The sequence below is a fragment of the Macrotis lagotis genome, chromosome 1 (assembly GCF_037893015.1).
Source record: "Macrotis lagotis isolate mMagLag1 chromosome 1, bilby.v1.9.chrom.fasta, whole genome shotgun sequence".
NCBI classification, from domain to species: domain Eukaryota; kingdom Metazoa; phylum Chordata; class Mammalia; order Peramelemorphia; family Peramelidae; genus Macrotis; species Macrotis lagotis.
The window spans coordinates 182,973,790-182,997,750 of NC_133658.1; the positions used below are offsets into that span (position 1 = coordinate 182,973,790).

The 23,961-nt window shown below is 34.4% G+C and overlaps 1 protein-coding gene across 18 annotated transcripts in view; it reads right to left on the reverse strand.

Moving 5' to 3' along the window:
- PLCB4 (phospholipase C beta 4) overlaps nt 1-23,961 on the reverse strand; it is a 517,486-nt gene that overhangs the window by 354,045 nt on the left and 139,480 nt on the right. For 11 of the 18 annotated variants that reach the window (XM_074209473.1, XM_074209469.1, XM_074209477.1 and 8 more), the window contains one exon: nt 11,872-11,932. The exons of the other annotated variants lie outside the window; for them this stretch is intronic. The gene's annotated coding sequence lies outside the window, so the exon portion shown is untranslated. The remainder of the gene's footprint in view (nt 1-11,871; nt 11,933-23,961) is intronic. 18 annotated transcript variants of the gene reach the window in all.

Consider the following 23,961-nt stretch of genomic DNA (forward strand, 5'->3'; position numbering starts at 1 on the left):
AATACCTAACTCACAGGACTGTGGTGAGAAGCAAATGATATTATTTGGTAAATCTTGACGCACTAGGTAGATGATGAAGAAGATGATGATGATAATGATGATCTGTTCTAAATATAGTTAGATTAAAATAAATAAATAGATGAATAAACAATAAATAAAGTTAGATTAGACCTCATATAATAAATAGTCTATCAACAAATCCATTCTCAAAACTTTTCCACATTGGTAGGATCTACAAGACCTCGTACTAGCACAACCATTCAGAATATTAAGTGATCACCTTTATGATATGATGTGACTAAGTGAAGAAAATTTCTTTTAAAAGCCATCCCCAAACAATTTTTTTCCTTTCCATGATATACATCTGAAGGACTGAACTAGGTGAGAATATTCATTGAATGCTCTGCAATATTTTACATCAGGTTTTGTTCAATCAACAAACTAGAATTCACTTCTTTCCCTTAGATACCACAGGCAAATTTTGCTAAAATTAACCTGTTTTATTTTTTAATTCTAAATAATATTTCACAATATATGTGGGAATGGTATAGAAAATTATGAAAAGTTTGGCATTTTTAAATCTTTATCTCCCCTTTGAAAACCTTAAAGTGCTATAGAAATAATGGTTATTATTACTGAATGCACAAAATGTGGATACAGAAACTATTCAGAGGATCAATGCTAAGTCTCATGATATGTAATTCTAAATGTGAAGGCCTTTATTATTCCTCTGGAGAACTAACACTGACTTTCACCAATCAAAAGCAACAGTTACCTGGCCCCAGTAAACTTTCTGGAATGACAGGGAAAATATCGTCAAAAGTACCTAGCAAAATTCTCTAAACACCTAATCCTCATTATACAATCTGCTCATCCAGGTGTCCATTTTCATGCCCAATAGTCATTTTAATTGCAAATTAGAGGTCATTGCTGATAATATGGTCCTCTTCTTCCATTCTTGGGGCATTCTAGTCCCCAAAGTCATTAGTACAAACTTGTTTCATTTGCTTCTGATTCCACCTGCACACAGCCCTGTCTGTAGGGACTGCTTAGCTGTTCCTACACGTCCTCTTCTTTTACACAGACTATGTCACTAGAAAAAAGAAAGTCCTTCCTTTTTCCTGCATTTTTCCTGTCTGTGACCTGTATTCCTTGTTGCATGAAATGTACACTATGCTGTTTCCTTTTATATTGAATCCATTACACTTTTTAATAAAAAAAAAAGTCCAAGTCCTTCTCTGCAACAATTAAGTGTTCAGTTAGGACAGATGTCTCTAGTCCTGGTCATTTTTCTGCCTCTGTATCCTTGACCTGGGGTAGAGAAGCAACAAACTTAGCTTTGTACTCTCTTTAGGCATCTACTTTACTCTCTTCTGTGAAGAATTAAACTACCATTGCAAGTTGAAAATTAAAACTTTTGCTACCATATAATCAGTTTTTGCTACTGTATACAAAGTTGATCTTAGCAAATTGCTTTTCTCCTGCTTATTACTCTCCATCTCTCAACCAGGATTGAGAGGATTACACTTTAACTATAGAGTCACTCCACCATTATAAACATGCATTTTCTATCAGAAAGTTTCAGAACAAGAACAATCTTCCAAATAGCATTTTCAACTAATCTGATCTGGTATGTATTTTATCTTACTTATTTGAGCAAGACAGATTTTAATGCACAAAGATGTTACCAAAATGAAAATGCATTTGGGTGGATGAATAATCAGAATGGTTGTTGTTTGTTTTTTTTCACTTCATATATATTGTGTTGGAAATTGTTGGTAACAATAATCAATACAGCTTTTGTAACCTTAAAATTGCACTCAAGATAAATTTCTAGAACAGCACTCTTCCCATGTTGTCTTAGACTCCTACTAATGAAACACAATAAAGTGAAAGTTTTATACTGTGTGGCACTATTGTTCACATTCACAGTAGAACATAAATTAGTAAAGATTTTTTACAAGTGATTGTGTAGCTAATGAATGAAGTAAATCCAAATAAATTGTGTTTACATCTAGGAGACTGTAAAATGGCTATATTGCAGCTCAACTAATTTTGCTGTATAATGCCATCCCCAAATTCCATTGAGATGACTTATGAGATATACAACTAATCAATTTTAAGCAAACAATTAAAGATGTATATATTTTTATTTTATATGCATTTATTATTGGATGACATTGAGAGATAGTAGGTTTCCTTTTTCTTAGAGTCTTTAAGCTTAAGTTGGATGATGATACCTTGGGTATATTGTCTAGAGGATTCCTGTTCAGGTATGAATTTCAATAAATGACCTTTGGTAAGATCTCAGTTCTGAACTTATGTGAGATATTGAACGGGAAATCATTTATGACATTTTACTCTTTCCTACTTATGCTTTTGCTATTGAAAATAAAGACATAAACCCCCATAATCTCAATACTATATAGAATGGTTTAAATGTAATATGTACCAAGTATCATGATTTAAGCCTTACGGAAAAATCATTTTTGGTTACCTTAAAATGAGTTAGCTTATCTCATCCCCTTCATTAGAAAACAATAACAACTAGTTTATATCATATTTGCCACCTGTTGCTGGCACTGTCATTCGTCCTGGTTTTCAAGTTTATGATCTCAGTATTATCCTCAATGCCTTTCCCCTCACCCCACAACAAAATTTGTTTTCATTCCCCTATTCAGTCAATTCAATGGATCCTTATTGTCTCTAGTTTAAAACAGAAACTCCTCTGTATGGTCGTTAACCTCTTTCAAAATTCAGTTTTGGTCTTTCAACCACATTATTCTTCTACCTATACATTAATTTGGCTAAATTGTCTTCTTACACCAGAGCACTCCAACTCCCATCTCTGCTTTGTGTTGTCATCTGTGACACCTGTGTGATTTAGAGCACTTTGCTAAGAGTGGCTGGGTTTTGTTTTTGTTTGTTTATAAATACAATGTTTGTTTACAAATACAATATTTACATTTTGTTTACAAATGCAATGGATGAACAAAACAATCACTATTTCCAATCCACTTTTTAATAAACATAAGAAATAAATACAAATAAATATTAAGAATTAAATATAGTTAGTTATGTAGATAGAACATTAGGAGCTGAATAAGTGATTCAAGAAAAGCTTCAGTTTTTTTAGAAGGTGTTACTCAAGTTGAATTGTGAAGGAATAGAGGGATCCCATGAGGGAGAAATGAGGAGGAAATGCATTTTAGGCATGATGGATGGCCAGTGGAAAGATATGAAGATGAGTGGGGAAGAGTCGGATGTAAAAAGAAAAGAGAAAAGGCTAGTTTTGCTAGATTGCAGAGTATGTATGAAGGGGGGGGGGGATATTCAATAAAAGTAGAAAGAGAGGTTGGAAAATATTTTAAAAGTTAATTAGAGACACATTTCTTATCCTAAAGGCAATAGGGAGTTGACTAAAAGGGGAGAGATAGCTCCTTAGTGGAACACTGACTGGAGTGATGAGGGACTTATGGGAGTGGTCCAATTAGGAAATGGTTGTCAGTAATCCAGGCAATGAGTGATGTGGACTTGAATTAAGAAAGTACTTTCATGATTAAGAAGCAATTGTATGTGAGATGTGTCATGGAGGTAGAAATAGCAAGATTTAGCAAGTGACTGGTTATATCAAGTGAGCAAGTATGAGAAATTGAATGTTATGCTGATATTTTTCAGTTTTATTATTTTTATTCTTAAGAACTTAAAATATAAAAACTTAAGAAATAAACATTTATATAACACAAGAGAATAGATGTGTATGAAACTGCAAATCTATTATGTACAAATTACTATTCCTTTTAAATTGATAATAAAGTTATTATATAACTTTCTTTTTCCCCCCTTCCCCCCCCCCTTCTTTCTGTCCTAGAGATGGTTAGCATTAGAAATAAATATGCATAGAGCTATATAAAATCATTCTATACATACCAGTTCTTTCTCTGGATGCAGATAGTGTCTTCCTTCATATGTCCTTTATAGTTCATTTGGGTATTTATCATAGCTAAAATGACTTAGACATTCAAAGTTGTTTTTTTTTTTTTTTAATTCAAGGCAGTGGGGTTAAGTGGCTTGCCCAAGGCCACACAGGTAGGCAATTATTAAGTGTCTGAGGCCGGATTTGAACTCAGGTACTCCTGACTCCAGGGCCAGTGCTCTATCCACTGCGCCACCTAGATGACCCCCCAAAGTTGTTCTTAAAATTATATTGTTTTTACGAAATACAATATTCTCTTGATTCTGCCCATTTTCCCTCTTCATTATTTCTTGAAAGTGCATCTGAGGGCGGCTAGGTGGCTCAGTGGATAAAGCACCAGCTCTGGAGTCAGGAGTACCTGGGTTCAAATCCGGTCTCAGACACTTAATAATTACCTAGCTGTGTGGGCTTGGGCAAGCTACTTAACCCCATTTGCCTTGCAAAAACCTAAAAAAATACAAAACAAAACAAAAAAGAAAGTGCATCTGTATTTTTCTAAGATTATTGAGCTCATCATTTCTAATACTATAGTAGTATTCCAAAACAATCATATATTACAACCTATTCAGTCATTTCCCAATTGATGGGCATCCCCACAATTTCCAATTCTTTAACACCACAAAAAGAGCTGTTATAAATATTTTAAGAACATAGAGCTAATAATAGGTAAGAGGGTTTAATAGTTTAGTAACTCCTTAGTCATAATTCCAGATGGTTCTCCAAATTGGTTCCATAGTTCCACTAACTAGTTTTTCCTATTTTTTTCCACAGCCTCTATTACAATTCTGGAAGCCTGAAAGGATAGTGATACCTTCAAAAATGGCATAATCAGAAAGAAGGAAGGTTTGAGAGGTAAGAAAATGATTTTATTTTGGATATGTTAAATTTGAGGTGTTTTAAGGACATCAATTTTAAATTTTCAATAGACAAGTGATGATGCAGCCCTCAAACCCAGGGGAGAGAATGGAATTCCATATATAGAGATGTTAGTCATCTATTCTTCATTCAAGTCAGAACAGAACACTAAGAAAAACATGGATTCCTACTTCTTATCTAGTATATGCCTTTTATTATTATTTAAAATTTTAGGTGTTACTTTCAACTAAATTTTTTTTTCATATTTCTGGATATCTGTTCCTATTTCTTATCTTACCAACAACTATAATCAAATGGCAAATGGATTGTCCAAAAGGGTTTTTCAATGCAACTGTTTAAAATGTGGAATGTGTTTTTAAATCAAAACAACAAATTAATTGTTTTTTGAATTTCAGATCATTCCACGAATATTTAACATTTAACCCATAAGGTAGCAGGAAAAAAGTCACAATAGCAGAAAAAATATTTCAATATTAATCAATAAACTGTGTATAAAACATGAAAATTAAATAATGCAAGGTAATTCAACAAATATGTGTACAGCAGATGCTATGATGTGCTAAGCAAATAGAATAAGAACTAACTTTTATCTCAAATGCTTGTACTTGAAGGAAAACAGCTTTAATTAGAGAAGGATAAACTGGTGGATGAAATTTTTTTGCAGATTTTTTATGGGATTTAGAGGTTGGTAATATAACATTTCCTATGAGAAAACTTGAAAAAAATGTGATGATGGTGGTAGAATGGTATCTATTATTCCTAGGTAGTTTCCCTCATTTGTTCACATTTCTCTTTATTTATGTATAGCCTAAAAAAGGCTTCTGGGTGGATTAGATCATGATAGATTGCAAAATGTAGATTTTAGAAAAACAAAATACATCAATAAATATATACTAGCAAAGAAAAAATATAAAGTCTTGCATGCTAAGCCAGCCTGAAGTTGTAGACATAGAAAACATGAAAAGGTTGGCAGTAACAGATTCTTGTTAACATCTTAGGAATCTTTACTCATATTCTTGACTATGCCTATGGTAGAGGTTGGAGAGTATATTCATAAATACTGGAGGGGAAAATTCTGTTTCACTTAGTATTCACTTTGTCAGAATTATCTCAGAGTAGACCGGAAAGGACCTCAGGACCTAATAAATTCAAATTTTTTATTGTACAAATGATGAAACTGAGGCATTGGTAGGTTAAAAGCCCCGCCCAAAGTCTCTCAAATAGTCACCACCAGAAGCAGGCTTTGAATCCAAGTTTTCTGACTCTAGGCCATTGCTCTTTCAATTGCAATACATTTTAGATCAGAGTCAATTCTGAAGGAGGAAAAACTCTTAGTTATATATTCATTAAACATTTATTAAGCCTCTACTATGTGTGAGACTGTGCTAAGAGCTGATTCCAAGTACAATTTCTGATTGTTTGGGTATCCTCTCTAAGTATGATGAGAGATTAATCCTGTCTAAGGTTTCTTCAACATTTGATACTGACAATCAACATTTTTTCTAAGATCATCTTTTTTTTCTTCACTTGGTTTTAGTGACATTACTGTCTCCGAAGTTTACAGATGAAGATAGTGAGGCTAAGAAGTCAAGTGACTTACCCCATAGTCACACAACTGGTAAGTATCTAAAACAGACTCCAAAACTCATGTCTTCCTGCAGAACAGGTTTCCTAGCAAAATGAATTATTTTGTGGTATGACTTTGCTGTAGAAAGCAGTACATATATTGCTCTTGGTAATGCTAATCCTTTTCAGTTATATATTAGGAAATTCTAGCATTGATGCATTTCTTTTACTTTTGGGATTATTTTTGATTATTTTATTTTGGAATCAAAGTAAATTTACATGAGTTGATCTTTTAAAATATTTCATAAAAGCATAATGACAGAGAAGTATAATACTTGAGATTTAACATACATAAACAAGTAGTCATTTACTTAAAGACCTCTAATGAACAGAGACTCAATGTTTTCCCCAGGCATCCCATTACACTTGTGGATAGTTCTAATTACAAGAAATCATAAGGTCTAAATTTGCTTGTATTCAACATTTCTACAAGTTCTGCATCAGAACTTGTTTTATCTCTCAAAAAACTGAAGACTAAAACTCCACTCCCAACCCTCAAGGATTTTCTTCTCCAGGATAAATATCACTCCTTACTTCACCTCACCTTCATAAAGCATTATCAAAGCTTTTCTAAGATCCTGGTCATTTGCCTCTGGGTGCTCTGTAATTCATCAGTGTCCTTCCTATTGAATAGTCAATTAGTATTCTCATGTGTGATTTTGCTTTACAGCTAAAAGCATTTGAAACATTTTCCCAATTTAAAATTTTAAAATGTTGCATCAAACCCTAATTAGCCTAGTTAGCTGTGATCTATGGCTGCATTCAGGAACTGTCTTTCTTTTTCTTTCAATTGTTGATGATCTTGCAAGAGTCAACCATAACAAGTAATCTTGTGTTCTTTAAAACCAAAACCTTTTCAATTCCAACTTGACTAATACATGAAATTTCCCAGTAGGGGAAACCATCCAGAAATACAGGCTATAGATCATTACTAGTCAACCATACATTTGGGAGCAAATTTTCTCAACCTCCCAGAAAGTCACTTATAAAATGAAGGATGATGATGATGATGATACTAATACTAGTTTATGTTTACACTGTGCTTTTCAATATTCAAATTGCTTCCATATAAATTAGCTCATTTAACTGTCACAAACTAATTAATGAAAACAATCATTATATTATTCTCACTTTGTTATGAAAATTGAACTTGAAAACTTAAGCAAACTGCTCAAGATTAGGGTCAAAGATAAGACTAGATACCTGAGAATTTTTACTCTTTATCTAATATTCCTAACCCTTAAGTTTGTTCTTTTTGGGGGGGGGGGTGAAATGAGGGAACAACAGATAATGATTAAAAGATAATAGATAAGAAGTTCTACTATAGAAACCAAGATGTTATCCAAGTCCCACCATGTTATTCTAGAGAAGAAAATAGTCATCCTTCAGTCATTTATGTAATTAATGTGACCTTTTGCGTAATATTGTTTGTAAAATTCTGCCAATTCCCTACTATATATTGAGAGCATTCTCAATGTATATTTAAATTATTGCCAGGGAAAAAATTGGATATAAATGAGAAAGTAGGCATATGGGTTAGAATTTTTTGATGTTCTCCTGATAGACTTCTTGGAAAGAGAGAAGACTGATGCCAATTTTAACTATTCTGCTGATAAAATAATGTTAAAATGGGGTTACAATTTTGTTGCCTCTAGACCCCTGTTAAAAAAGAGATTCATGTCCTTCAGCTTCCACAACTGTGAAACAGATGCAGAGAAAAGCAGAAGGAAACAGAAGATAAATTGAATTATTACAGCTGCACTTTAGTAGGCTCTCCAGTCAAACAGCTGTTTTTCTACTATCCTTGGCTCTCTCACACAAAGATTCTAGGCTCTTCCTCTATTAATCCAGGAAGGTTTCTCACTTAAACACAAGTGCAATCTGCTATGGATTGAATTAGTTTGTGCTGTAGTACAGTATCTTATGAACAGAACTGAGTAACTCAGAGAAAGCAGCCTTTTACGGAATAAATCTCAACTTTGGGAAGGTAGAAAAGAATGAGGTCTGTGGCTTCTAGTCTTCCAAAACTTTCTGGACAGACCCATCTGAGGTCATTTTTCAGAAAGATCATTTGCAGAGAAACTTCCTGGCATCAGCTATTCTCTCAGATTCAACTTTGGGTAGAAAAAGGGAAAAATTATGTGGTTTTTTCCCTTTTTTCCAACTTTGCTTTCTCTGTCTCCCCCCTGTCTTTGCCTCTATTCCCCACTCCTATAATTAATCTGCCACAGGTCTGTAACTAGTACAACTGTAGCTATGTCTCTGCAAAGCACTACACCCTCCTTTGTGTCTTTCATAATTCAATTGAATCAATTAATAGGGCACAACTCCCTGGTCAAAGACTCTGATTTCAGACAACAGCTTGGTTGAAATTACTCTATGCAGTCTTACAGTTTAAATATATAGGGATATAACAGAAAAGAGAAAAGGAATCAATTTTGTAGCTGACAGGGTTATTCTTAATTCTCCACTGGGTATTTTTAAGAGAGATTCCTAATCCTGATGCCTAATGACTTGAAAGGAGAATCCAGAGTGAAGTTAGAAGGCTTATGACTAAAAGTGATGAGGGAAATGGAAAGAACAAACCAGCCCCTGTAATTTCTTTGGCCAGCCAGCTTCATACAAAGCTCTAGAAAATGTAATCTTGAATATGGAAACTACAGCAAGCCTTCAAGGTGATGCCAGGGCACAGCTGCTACTAAAGCAGACTGGTAAGAATGAATCCATGGATAGAATGCTTAAAAACACGGCTTATTAGAATCTAGTTAACTTGAAAGTTTAACTCAGCAGAATACCTCATTCCTATATATTTCAGTAAAAACAAATCTTAACCAGTTTGACTTCTCATCAATTATCAAGAATACCTTTTCTCTAGATTTTAACTATAAATCTAAAATGATATATATGTGTGTATATATGTACACACACACACACACACACACACACACACAACATTACCAAGTTACTGGTAAAGTATGTACTCTCTCCTTTCTATGGTGAAAGATGTACTCTTACTGAAAATATTAGGTATCAAATATAATTTTTCTATAACGAAAATCACCCTATGTCAATAATGACCTATTTCTACATAATGTTACAACACAAGCACCTTTAAAAATGTACATAAGAAAATTTCAAAATGTATTTTTTCCTTCCAGATTTATCTGGACTATATTATTCAAGATTTTCAGGTTTAGATGAATGGGTGAAAATATTTAGGATTTCCAGATTTGCATATATACATATATGTATATATATATGTAAGTATGTATTTATGTATGTGTAATTTATGTGACATCTTCAAGAACTGAACCCAATTGGAAAATAAGCTAGAATAATGACCAAATGGATTTCATTACACCCTTGGTTGGAGTGAAAAGAGCATTGAATTTAGAGTCAAATTGGATTCAAATCCTAACTCTGTATCCATGTATCTATCTCTGATAATGATGTTTGTCCTTTATTCTTGAATAAGACCATGACATCAGGGAAGTGATGCCATTACAAGAAAATGACTTTCTCCTCTGAAGTCATCTGGTGGTCAGATATGAATCAGGATGACTGGAGTTGACCCTGGATGCAAGGTAGTCAGAATTAACTGACTTGCCCAAGGTCACATAGCTAGTAAGTATCAAGTGTCCGAGGCAATATTCAAACTCAGGTTCTCTTGACGCCAGGGCTGAAATTTTATCCAATGTACTACCTAGGTCCATTACTATCTCTATAGATATGTTAGATGGCACAATGATTGAGCACTAACTAGCTCTAGGGTCAGGAAGACCTGAGTTCAAACCCACCTTCAAACACTCACTAGCTCTGTGAGGCTTGTCAGGCAAGTCACTTATAAAGTCACTTTATAAAAAGGAGATATTAGCACCTGCTTCAGAGATGCAATGAAGATCAAATAAAATTTGTAAAGAATTTAGCACAATATCTGGAACATATCAGTGAAATTAAATGCTGACTCTCTTCCCAATGAGCTAGAGATAAAGATGATAGAGATGGAGCATAAGCTGGTAAGGTAGAGAAGAAAGGATGGGGAGCTTTGGAGAGCATGAGAAGGAAAAAAGTAAGGCAACCAAATTATTCCACTTAGACCAAGTACCTTTGGTAAAAAGGGAGGAAGATCCAGCCTGTACAGATGGTATCCTTGAAGAATGTGGGAGTGAGGGCTAACTTTCTGAATGCTCTCCAGTAGCAGAAGGCACAAAGAGGGTCAATATTGCAAAGGCTGAGAGCCAGGAAAAGTTTAACAATTGCTTCAATTGTCAAAAACCTTGCTGACAACTCAATCTAATTTATGCAATTACAATGCTCAAAGTTTAGCTTCATTTCTTCAGATTTTGGTTAGCCTTTTACTGAAAGGAAATAAGACAAACTCAAATCAATTTCCTCCAAAATTATATTGGATGTTTCCAAGATTCTGTTGATGTGGATTAATAGTCTACAAACAAAAACAAAGTACTGATAATGAATGACAGCAATTCACTCCTGCATAGCATCTAGAAAGAAGGAGTGCTTATCTCATGATTAGAGATGTTAAATATAAACATTAGAGGGAAAAAACTTCAAATTATTTTAAATCTATAGAAACAGATCACCTTAAGTTCACAAAGACTGAGTATAAAATTCAGTCACACTCCTTCACAAATTGTACTATAAATACACTGAATTATTAATGAAACAAAATTTTATGATATTTCTCCTCTTTTTTTCCAAAATCACAATCCCTTAAAGCAATTATGGCATATATGCTTTATATAATTTATATAATTTTCAGGAAATTTTCTCCTAATGATATAATATATATTTCAATTAAAAAAAACATTCATCAAAACTTTTATTATTTACAAGGAATTGGGAATACAAAGACAGAAATAGAAAACAAAGTAACTTCTTTTGAGAGTAGGCCAAAAACAAAAGTTACATAAGATGAATTCTAAAGTGACCTAAGGATACCACAGGATGTGAAGTAAAGAGGGAGAGAATCCCAAGCATGATGGATATCAGTGGCTATGTGCTCTTTGGAGTGGACATAAGCAAATAAACCTTATATCCCTGTTAATTGGTTTAAAGATTTTTTTAATTTAAAAAATATACTTTTAAAAAATCTTTTGTTATCTAAACATTGTCTCATAGCACCTAAAAGGAAAGTCATTGAAGCTTATTAGTGTTTTACAAAATACTTCTTGGTACACACATATATACACACACACAGACATACACATAGACACACACACAGACATACACACAACACACACACACACACACACACACACACACACACACACACACACACACACACACACAGAGTGGTGCAGCACATAAAGTGCCAGACCTGGAGTCAGGAAGACTCATCTTCCCAAGTTAAAAATTTGGCTTCAAAAACTTACTAGCTGTGTGACCCTGTGCAAGTCACCATGTTTGCATCAGTTTCCTCATCTGTAAGATGACCTGGAGAAGGAAATGGTAAATCACTCCATATCTTTGCCAAGAAAACTCTTAATGGGATGATTAAAAGACAGACAATTGAAACAACTAAATAACTACAAAAATGTACTTAAAAGTAATTTATAATATACCAATAAGCTTGATAATATGGGAATACGATAGCGAGAGAGTCTATTATCAACAAAATTTGTTTTGATAATACTTAAAAATAAAGTATGAATTGCACTTCAGAAATTTTAATGGTATTGATCCTATTCATATAATAAACTTAAGAAGTAACAGATAACTTTCAAAATCTAATCTATTCGAGATGATTACATTGAGTGTTTTACCTAAAAGTGAAAGGAAACATTTATGACAACAAAAAATCTTGTTTACATACATGAAATGACATGTCATAACATGACCCTTTGAACCAGATACAACAAGTGAAAGAAATACGTTAGCTATTTCTAGAGTAGGGAGGGGAAAGAAGGATAAAAGAAAAATTTATATAATAACTTTTTAAAAAGATTAGCAAGTTGTCTATAATACATTTGCAGTTTCATATGTAATCATGTTTTTTATAATATTATATAATGGAAATGTTTGTTTTATTCCATAAGTTAAGAGTAAATAAGTATAGCAATAAAGAAAAAAGAGAAATACTTTAAGGAAGTATATTGATTAATGTTTGCTTTATTAATCAACCCCCCCTCCCATTAACAATGACCTCCCCATTAAATTCTCTAATTCTTTAATAATTTTAATTCTGACTTTTCCAGTCACCCAGACTGAAAACTCTGAGTCACTTTCTCTTCTCCATTAACCTTTTCAACCAAGCATTTGCCAAGTCCTGTTCTTTCTGGCTTCACCATATTCCTATTCCCACTTTCCTACTTTCACTTAATCAACTATTCTAATTCAAGTTATCACTTATTGCCTGAACTATTTTAATAACCTGATATAGTAATTAGTCTTCTGCCTCTAGTCTCAACCCTCTTCAATTCTTACTCCAGATTGCTGCCTATGTCAACTTTTTTTTTTTAGGTTTTTACAAGGCAAATGGGGTTAAGTGGCTTGCCCAAGGCCACACAGGTAATTACTAAGTGTCTGAGACCGTATTTGAACTCAGGTACTTCTGACTCCAGGGCCGGTGCTTTATCCACTGAGCCACCTAGCCACCCTCCTATGTCAACTTTTTAATAAACATTTTAATTGTGTCACTCCTTTGCTTAAAAGCTGTTGTTAATTTGCCTTCAGAATATACTAATACAAAGCCTCCATAATGGTATTCAAGATCTTACAAAATCTAGATTCAAACTGTAAGCCGTATTTCAAATGACTCTCCTTCTTTTATCCTCTATTCCAACCAAAATAGACTATTCAAGGGGCAGCTGGGTGGTGCAGTGAATAGAGCCCTGAAGTCAGGAGGACCTCAGTTCAAATTAACTTAGACATTTAATAATTACCTAGCTGTGTGGCCTTGGGCAAGTCACTTAATTCCATTGCCTTGAAAATTTTTTTAAAAAACCCCTACAATAGAGTATTCAGCTTCTATCATAATTAAATAATGATTTCCTTTATATTCAAATTAGAAGTCTTTATTTCTTCAGAGTACCAATTACTATGTCTTATGATGTACTAATTCAGGAATGATGTTGTTCATCATTTTCCATATGAATTGCCTATCTAATTAATAATCTGACCAAGTTGACCATTTGTTTAAACATGATGATGATTGATCTGTCACCCTTTAAAAACTTTTCAATATAAAAATTTGGATATGAAATATATATGCAAAAGAAAGGAGGTTTAATTCACTTTAGAAATATTAATTACCTTCCACATGCAAAATTCTGGCTAGAAAGGAGTTTGCATTTTTCTGGTGGGGCACACCATTTATACAAATCAATATGTACAATGTAATTTTAAGAGTGAGATAGCATAAATAATTGGGGGAAGATAAGGAAGGATAAAGAGAGTTGAATGTAGGAAGTTATGTGTAAATTGTGCCTTGAAGTAATCTAAAGATTTTACAAGGCAGAAATGAAAAGAGAGTGTTTTCCAGGTATGGAGAAATCACTTTTGTATGAGTGTTGTGCATGTGAAACAGCAAGGGGGTTGGTTCAACTGAATGGACATTGCAGGAAGGAGGAAAATAATATGAAGTAAGACTAGAAAGAGAATGAAACTATACTATAATGATCTATGTCAATATATAATGGCAGTTTTTTTAATTTAAAAAATACAGTACTATAATATTAAGCTTGATCTCAAATACATTAAATATAATTTGCTCTACAGATGATGTGAGGTATTGCTATATTTTATTTATGGTGAACAGAATGTGATAACATAATTTTTAATCATTGATTATTTCATTCTGAATTATGTAAACTAGGAAAAGAGGTTTAAATCCAAGATTCATCATTTACCACTTATTTAGCCTTGGACAGGTCACTTAATCTCTCTCTCAGACTCAGTTTTCTCATCTAATGAGAGGAATTGGCCTAGATAGAGCCTAAGTCATTTCTGACACTAAATCTATGATCTTATTCCCATTTCAATTAAAAATTATTTTACATATAATCTTTAACTAAAATATTTTTGATAATTCCAAGGGTTAGTAAGAGCAGAGGTAGAACTTAGAAGCTAATTGCTACTCTTCCACTTACTCTCCACAATAAACTAAACATGGCAGAATAGATAAATATCCTGTGGGCAACTGGCAGCCGATAACTAGAGAGAAAAATCACTGAATTCTAGTTAATTTATTGTCCTGAGTATACTGTTAGCACCCAACCAATAATAAGAAGTCAGAGTGGGAAATTTCAACATTCTGAGAAAATGAGATGGATAAAATACTGATTCCAAAGCTTTTAGGTTGTTCTAAATTCTTGGGTCATTGCATAGCCTCTGTAATTGCTGCCATTAACTCTGCCAATCAATGTCTTTCAGGCAGAAGTGACTATAACATTTTTCTGGCTAAAGTAGATTATAGAGGCATGATAAGCTCTGAGTTCTCAAAAATATCTATTATTCAAAGAAGAAGAAAGAGATAAGGAGAAGAAGAAAAGATGCTGGAAGAAGAAAAGAAAAAATACCAAAAGAAGAAAAAAGGAAAAAAATCATCCCACCCCCCCCCCAAAATAGAATGAATCCAAAGAAAGGTATATCTAACAGGAAATATCTAACAGGGAAAAGATTAAGATTGAGGAGACTAAAAAAAATAATAAAAGGGAGGATAAGAAAAGAAAAATGGTTTAATAAATGAGAGCTTAACTCTGGTAAAGAGACAAAATAGCATGTCAAAAGAATATTAAATGCTCAGTATAAGATCAGATAGGAAAAAACCACTAGTAGAAAAAATAAAGCTTAGAAATCAAAAAATAGGGCAACTAGGGGGCACAGTTGGGGCAGCTAGGTGATGCACCAGATAGAGCAATGGCCCTGGAGTCAGGATAACCTGAGTTCAAATCCCACCTCAGACACTTAATAATTACCTAGTTATGTGACCTTAGGAAAGTCACTTAAGCCCATTGCTTTAAATTAATAACATTTTTAAAAAAGAATCAAAAATAAAAATAACTGACAAAGAAAGAAGCTTAAAACATATTTTAATAATTTTAGACTTGTCCTGAAGTATTCATTTAAAAAAAATTGAAAATATACATATGGGGGAGGCTAGGTGGCGCAGTGGATAGAGTACTAGCCCTGGAGTCAGGAGTACCTGGGTTCAAATCCGACCTCAGACATTTAATAATTACCTAGCTGTGAGGCCTTGTGCAAACCACTTAACCCCATTTGCCTTGCAAAAAAAACCAAACCCTAAAAAAAATTAAAAAAAAAGAAAATATGCATATGAATATCCAGAATAATTTCTTTAGGAAAAAAAGACCTAGAATGTGAAAGCCATGTCAATCACAAGAGCTCTGGGACACTTACTAGATTCCTCAATCCTTGGCTCCATATTATTTTAAACTGTCAAATCCTTTAAGTTTAATGGGTTTAAATGCAAAATTTTATTGTTTATTCTTGTCTGACTCTTCATGACTCCCCTCCTCATAGAATTTTCTTAGGAAAAACTACTGGAGTTATTTCCCATTTCCTTCTCTAGTGGATTAAAGCAAACAGGTTAAATGACTTGCCCAAGATCACACAGTCAGTACATATCTGAGGCTGGATTTGAACTTAGGTCTTCCTGACTCCAGACCCAGTTCTCTATGCATTGAATCACCTAGCTGCCTCCATGAAGTCTTATACAGGGGTTCAAAAAAATCAAATTAAATTAGGGAAGCTTGACTAGGAAAAATATAGTTCATCTAAAGATCTGGGAATTTTAGTGGTCCACAAGCATTAGTACATATTAAAAATATGCTAGGACAGCTAAGAAATTAGCTAAGAAATGTAAATGAAGTCTATGTGAAAAGAGTTAGAAGGTAATATTCCTCCAAACAGACCATATCTGGAACTCTGTGTTCAGTTCTAGTTACCACATTTTAAAAAGCAAATGTTATAAACTTGAGCCTAACTAGAGTAGGGCAACCAGGAAAGAAAGACCCTCAAGTTCATACTATACAATGATTGGATAAAGAAATCAGATATTTATCTTAGAAAAGAAAAGACATGGAGTAGAAAGGGAGAAGTGAGGGAGGTATCTTCAAATATTTAATGGTTGTCATATAGAGAAAGGATTAATCTCCCTCCTGCATGACCATACCTTATAAGTCTCCTTTTCTGGTTCTTCATTCATGTCAAACCCACTCACCATGGGTATTCCCCAAGACTTTGTCATTTATTTCTTTCTCTTTCCTTCTCTGCTCTCCATGAAGTCTAAGCTCTAACCTATTTGCTATTTGCCTATTTCCTGCTATTCAAACACAAACCTTCATCTCCTGATTCTGTGAATCTGCCTCGAATGCTTTCCAGTCTTCAGCTCAGCTGGCTTCCTTCAGCATGAACCCATTTCATTTTCTCCATCCCTCCCTTCTCTTCCACCCTTCCTGTTTCTCTCTCTGTCTCTGTCTCTGTCTCTGTCTCTGTCTCTGTCTCTGTCTCTGTCTCTGTCTCTCTCTCTCTCTCTCTCTCTCTCTGTCTCTCTGTCTCTCTCTGTCTCTCTGTCTCTGTCTCTCTGTCTCTCTCTCTCTCTCTCTGTTTCTCTCTCTGTCTGTCTTTGGCTCTTTGTCTCTGTCTCTCTGTCTGTCTCTCTGTTTCTTTCTATGTCTTTCTGCATCTATCTCTTGTCTCTGTCTGTCTGTCTGTCTCTCTGGCTGTCTCTATCTTTCTGTCTTTGTCTATCTGTCACTGTCTGTTTCTCTCTGTCTCTGTCACTGTCTGTCTGTCTCTGTCTCCCTCTGTCTCTATCTCTGTCTGTCTCTCTGTCTCTATTGTCTGCTTGACTATCTGTTTCTTTCCAACTCACTGTCTCTTACAGAGTTATTTAAATATTATTTCCTCCGCTGGAAGGTAAGTTCTATGACAGCAAGAACATAGTTTTTTGCTTTTATTGGTATCTCTAGCAGTTGGCTCAGAGTCTGGCACATGGTAATAATTTAATAAATGCTTATTGACTAGTCTATTTGCTCACCCACAGAAGTGCAAAGCAACAAAGCTGCAAAGCAACAAATTTTGACTTGACAGTTGGAAAAACTCTTCCTAAGAATTAGAGCTTTAAGAAGTGGTATCCACAACTCAGGAAATAGTTGATTCTCCATCACCAGAAGCCCTCAGGTAAAGGGGCAATGAGTATTTTTAATAGGCAATGTAAAGGTAAAATACACATTGAGGCTAAATGGTTTCTGATGTATTTTCTAATTCTTATATTCTGCAAAGTAGTGAATGACTCCAATTATCACCATTTCTTCAAGAAATATATGTGATATAAAAGGATTGCCATAAGGTAAAGGCAAAAGGAGGGCAAAAACTGCCATGGTAAACAAATGTTTGATTTCCTTGCCAAGGGATATGACAGCCAAGGGGAATTCCAGTTTAGAATGTTCATTTTCAAAATGAAAGATGGGAGAAGTCTATAACATCCTTCTTTCACAAAAACAACAACACGGAGATTACAGGGTCAAATCAAAATATGTTGATTCTTCTTACCAAGGCTATACTGTTGAGATATATTAGAAGAAGTGATATTCTTTCTGCCTTGAATTTAGGAAGTAAAATTTCTGTATTTTATATCTGATGTAAAATCCACATTACAGAATCTTTTGAGGGCATTTAGAGGAAATTAATTTTTAAAAAGTATATGCCTTACAGATGAAAGAAATTATCTAGATGTCAGCTGTTAAGATTATTAACAAAAGATGATCAAGTATAGGGTGATTTGATCCACCATCAAGGGCAAAAAGAATCAAGGAACCTTATTTTCTTCCTAAAACAATTAGTGTATTAATCTTGCTTCTGAGAATAATTTGGTAGACAAGAGAGTCAACTGGGTTATATTAGATAACAGACTGCCCTCACTGTAGATCTTCAAGAAAAAAAACTGTAGGCTACTTACTTAATATATTGTAAAGGGTGGGGGTTGATTAAATAGTCTCTGATGTTCCTTTAGAACAGGAGTGCTAAGTAAGGATCTATGTACCCCTAAGTCCTATCTGAGGAGAGATTTCAGGAGGCTTATAAATGGGAATTGGAAAAATGCATCTTTATTTTACAAACCTTTAACAAATGCATCCTTTTTCTATTATCTAAAATATATGATTCTGAGAAGGGATTCATTAGACTTCCTCAGATAGCCCAAAAGGTCCCTAGAACAAAAAAAAAAAAACTTTAACGTCTCATTTTTGGTCATTTTCTGAAGTTCATTCTTTCCTAAATAATGCTCCTCAAAAATATTTTATGTCTGCATGACCATATTAGGCATTGAGGTAACCTGAGGGAAAGAGCAGCAGGTGTGAGACACCACCATCTTAACAATAGTCTCCCTCCAGATTCTAAAGGAGATAGGTCAGAACTCTAAACGCAAGAGCCCTGACATTAGAAATGCCCCTCAAGCCAAAAGACCTACTTCCAACCCAACCCCACAGTCAGCAAAAAAAAAAGAAAACCCAACAACAACTGTATGCTACTTACTTAATATATTGTACAGAATTAGAGGAGAAATTATGGTGAAAAGAAGTTCTGCTCTCTTCAACACTACTAGCAACAACTGCTGACCAACTGCCATCAATACTCAGATATTCTCAGGGACCTTAAGATTGATAGCATCGCCTAGGCTATTGGTCTTCCTGACAACCAAATACCACACAAAGGACAGCCAAGTCAGCTAAGATGCAGCAACAAGATACTCTAAGAGAGAGAGAGATAAGAAAACCCATGTGCCAGGCAATTGAAACCACCATTACCAACCCTTTGATCACCACCTCCCTTCATACCCTGATGAAGATAACCTAAACCCTTAATCCAAGAGCAATGCTTTCATTCTAGTGCCCCCAACCACCATCTGAGGAAGCAATCCTGGTAGAGATACATTCTAACAACTCCTGCAGGTGCTATATAAGCATAGTTTCTGAAAGCCAGAAAAGAAAGCTCATGCAGCCAAAATCTTTTTCATTTTCAAATAATTCAACATCAAAAAGTAATACAGTTTCATCATGCCATCATGGAAATCATATGAAAGAAAAATTATTTGATGCTGTAACTTAAGGACCATGAGAGCTTACCATTTTATTTGTAGCTGAAATCTTCTGTGTATTGTCTCCTTTTACCAAATGTGAACAACCTGAGAGTGGGAATTCCTTACTTTTTTATTTGTATCCCTAGTGCTTAGCACATAGCACCTAATAAATGCTTTCTTCATTTATTTATTTACCCATTTATTCAGAGAGAAAGAGCAAGAGATAAAAGGCTGTCAGACTGTTCCATTCCAAAACAATGAAAATGTCCCTATGATGTTAGATGAACTCTCTGTGGCAGAATTATGGGAATGTCTGAATTAGAGTCACACAAGATTGTATAGATGGGTAATACATATATCACTGGAGGAAGTATCCACATCAATGACTTCATAAACTCATTCTTATTTTGGAACATTGGAGTCTCTACGTGGGTCTTCCTTTAAGGAAGATTTTGCTTCCTCAGAATCTAATAATCAGATAAATAGTTTGCTTTTTTAAGTGTCTCCATAATATAAAATAAATTTAGCATCAATCAAAAGCACATAATAAGAGTTTAAGTGTCTGGAACATATTAAGTGCTATATGCTATTATTATTATTATTATTATTATTATTATCAATATGACTAAATGACAGATATGCTATTTAATAGGGATGCAAAGAAAATGTGAAAACAATCCCTGCTAACAATGCCATATTTCAATAATATAACTAATAATGTTTTCAGAAGTAAGAAGCATTCGTGGCAACTTTTTAAAAATGTGTTGAGGGCAGCTAGGTGGTTCAGTGGATAGAGCACCGGCCCTGGAGTCAGGATACTTGAGTTCAAATGTGATCTCAGACACCTAATACTTACCTAGCTGTGTGACCTTGGGCAAGTCACTTAACTCAATTGCCTGAAAAAACAAACAAAAACAAGCAAACAAACAAACAAAAAAGGGGACGAGCACCTTAAAACCTGGGAGTTTTACTTTTCTGGATTTTATTTTAACAAGAGAAATATTAAGAAAAAAGAACTAAAAATATTAGTTTATCTACAAAGTTATGAACATAACATTCACATATTTGATATGGTTTGGATAATGTAAATTGGGATTTTGAAATCTAGTAGGCATTAAAGAATATATAGTCTTTTTTTTTTAGGTTTTTGCAAGGCAATGGGGTTAAGTGGCTTGACCAAGACCACACAGCTAGGTAATTATTAAGTGTCTGAGGCTGGATTTGAACTCAAATACTCCTGACTCCAGGGCCGGTGCTCTATTCATTGTACCACCTAGCCACCCCTCTGCACCACCTAGCCACCCCTGACCAATTTTTGATAAACACAATAGAATACATACCTCCATATCAAATTGGGTTGTTGTGATGAAAATGATTTCCAAACTATAACATATTATGATGTTGAATCAATCAAGAAAGATTTTTAAGCTTATACCACATGCCAAACATTGTTAAATGTTAAGAAGTGGGGGGGTGTATCAAAATGAAATTAAACAAAATGTGTGTGTATGTGTGGGAGTGTGTATGTATATATAATATAGAGAGAATAAATACAGAAAAATAATAAGTAGCTTTGAACAAGATAAATTGGAAGTGTACTATATGTTGACAGATTCGGAGATCTTCACAGAGAAAGAAATCTTTTGAACCTTGTCTATGAAGCATAGGAGAGGAGGAAGGATTGTATTCTAGTCTTGGGAAAAGGCCAATGCCAAGTTAATTAGGGGAGGAGCAAGTGTGAGGAAGAGAAAGGTCAGTTTGGCTGATTCACAAAGAGAGGGAGGAATTATTTATTCCTCATTTTTGAGGAAGACCAATGCTTCATGAGTGATGTCTTGGCTTTTGTGTGAATTGCATTTAAGTGAAAGTACCAAGACATCAGTCTCACTTTATCATCCAAAGTCATCAAAGGCCAGTGACAAGATAAAGTCAAGATGATTAGAGATGACCCAGGATGCAACGGATTATCTTGGCATTTTCAATGTCTGCCCAAGCTCACAGAGCCTGCTTCACTTGACTCTTGCCTTCATGGCCATTGGAACAAATTCTTCTATTTGGTCTATTCTGCTGGAGGAAGTCTTCATATTCTTATTCATATTCTTCCTAACTCACCTATGGATCTGAAGTCTATCACTTACCCTCAACCTGAGTTAACCTACCTACCAAGATGGTTTTATCAGGGTGGTGGCTGTATATGCTGCAGCTTCTTGGAGTCACAGATGAGAGTTGAGTGGAAAATGTACACCAAAAGTAGAGTAATACCCCCACCCCACGAAAAGGACTCAACAAGCCCCTCACATCAAAGATACTAGACTTGAGGGAATAATACACAATGAGGGAAAGAATATAGCTTGGGACAAGGTTAAAGTTAGAGGAGTATTTATTTTCTCTAGAAGCAAATATTAGAATTAATTCCATATGGGAATGATATGAGAAATGCTTAAGACACTTAGGATGGAGAGCTCAAAGAAAATCATTTTGACAATGATGAACTGAAGTGGTCAGAGCTTTGAAGGCAGACCAACTAGTAATTTTTTTTAGCAATCCATCTCAGATGTAATGAGGGCCTGGAGTAAGATGGCAACTGAATGAGCCATAGAGATGGGGATGGATGCCAGAAATATTGTAAGGGTAGAAACAAAAAGGGTTGATAGCTGATTGGATATGTAGGTTGAGTGAAGATAAGACAAATTATACAGTTGGGTATCAGAAGAATGGTAATATCTTTATTTTTTTTAGTTTTTTTTTTACAAGGCAGTGGGGTTAAGTGACTTGCCCAGGGTGGCAGAGCTAGGTAATTATTATGTGTCTGAGACTGGATATGAAGTGAGGTCCTCCTGACTCCAGGGTCAATGCTCTATCCACTGTGCCACCTAACTGCCCCAGAATGGCGATATCTTAAGAGAAATTGGGACAGGTGAAAGAAAGGTAAGTTTGGGGGGGGGGAACAACAAGGTCCATTTTAGATTATTAACTCTGAGATGTCCATCATCCAGATGAAATGTCTATCAGAAAATTGGTAATGCAAGACTGAAGTTCAGAGGAGAAAGTGATTAGATATATACATGCATGCATACATGTATGCTTATATATACATACACATGTTTATGGGTATATTTGAAGCCATCTGCATAGATTGGATCATCAAACATGATGAGGTCACAGGAGGGAGAGGAAAAGGACAGAGAAGAGAAGAGATCCTAGGACAGAATCGGCTTTGCTTTTATCTTCAAAGCCCCAGCACTTAGTTCAATATTTGACACATAGTAGTTGCTTAATAATTCAGTTTTCTTTCCATTGCACTGCACTATCATCTTTCATGTGTTCTTGTGTAGTCTATAAACTTCTTTTTAAGGCAGTTCCACTGGGAGCAATGCTGGCTTAGTGAATAACATCATGAGGTAATTACTGTGAAAGACAATGCTATTTAGATGCATAAGGACTGGTACATCTATTTTTAAAACATCAGGTCTCCTCAAGTGTTATTCACAATGTATATATTTTATATATTTGAAAAAAGTCTGCTTTTATGGATAGTGTTCTGGATATGAAGTTAAAATGACGTCGGTTTTATCAAGCTCCTAAACTTCTCTGGGTCTCAGATAACACTAAATAGAGTAATTTGGATAGTGTATGATCTGCCAGTAGAAAGAGATCCTACAAAAATAAAATTACAGTTCTTAGTCATATTGTCCTATTATTATGTTCATTGAAAATATCCTCTTACATTAGTTTACTTTATATACCTCATTGTATCAGAACTCTGTTGTCTCTCACCTTTGTCAGGAAAGGGCATTGACATATAGATATGTCTCATAATTATAATAATACAATATAATTATAACATCTCAACTATTCAAAATGATGAGTAACAGGTTTTGGGGGATTTGTTTATTTCTAAAGAAAAAATTTTAAGGTAACTAAAGAATTATTCCTTGAAGTAAAAGTTTTTTGTAAAGGTTTTTGTAAAAAAAAAAAAGGGGGGGAGGGAGCTATTTTAAAAAGTCTTTCTTTCACTTAGCTACTTTTATCAAGACAATAAATCAAGACAATTCCAAAGGACCCATGATGAAAAATGGTATCCGCCTCCAGAGGGAGATAACTGATGAATTCAGATAGATATTGAAGTAGACTTTTGTCCCTTTCTTGTTTCTTGCATTTTATTTTTACATTTTTGAAATATAGCTAATATGTAAATGTGTTTTGCATAATTTCATATATAAAATTGATATGATAATGTTTGAGCTTTTAGTAGGTGATAGAGGGAAAGGAGGGAGAGAATTTGGAACTCAATTTTTAAAAATAAATAATTAAAATTAATTAATTAAATGGAAAAAATAAAAGTCACCTGAAAATTTTCTGGATGATCCAGAATAATCATTATTTACTCCAGTTTCTATGGTGCTCTGAAGTTGTAATACAG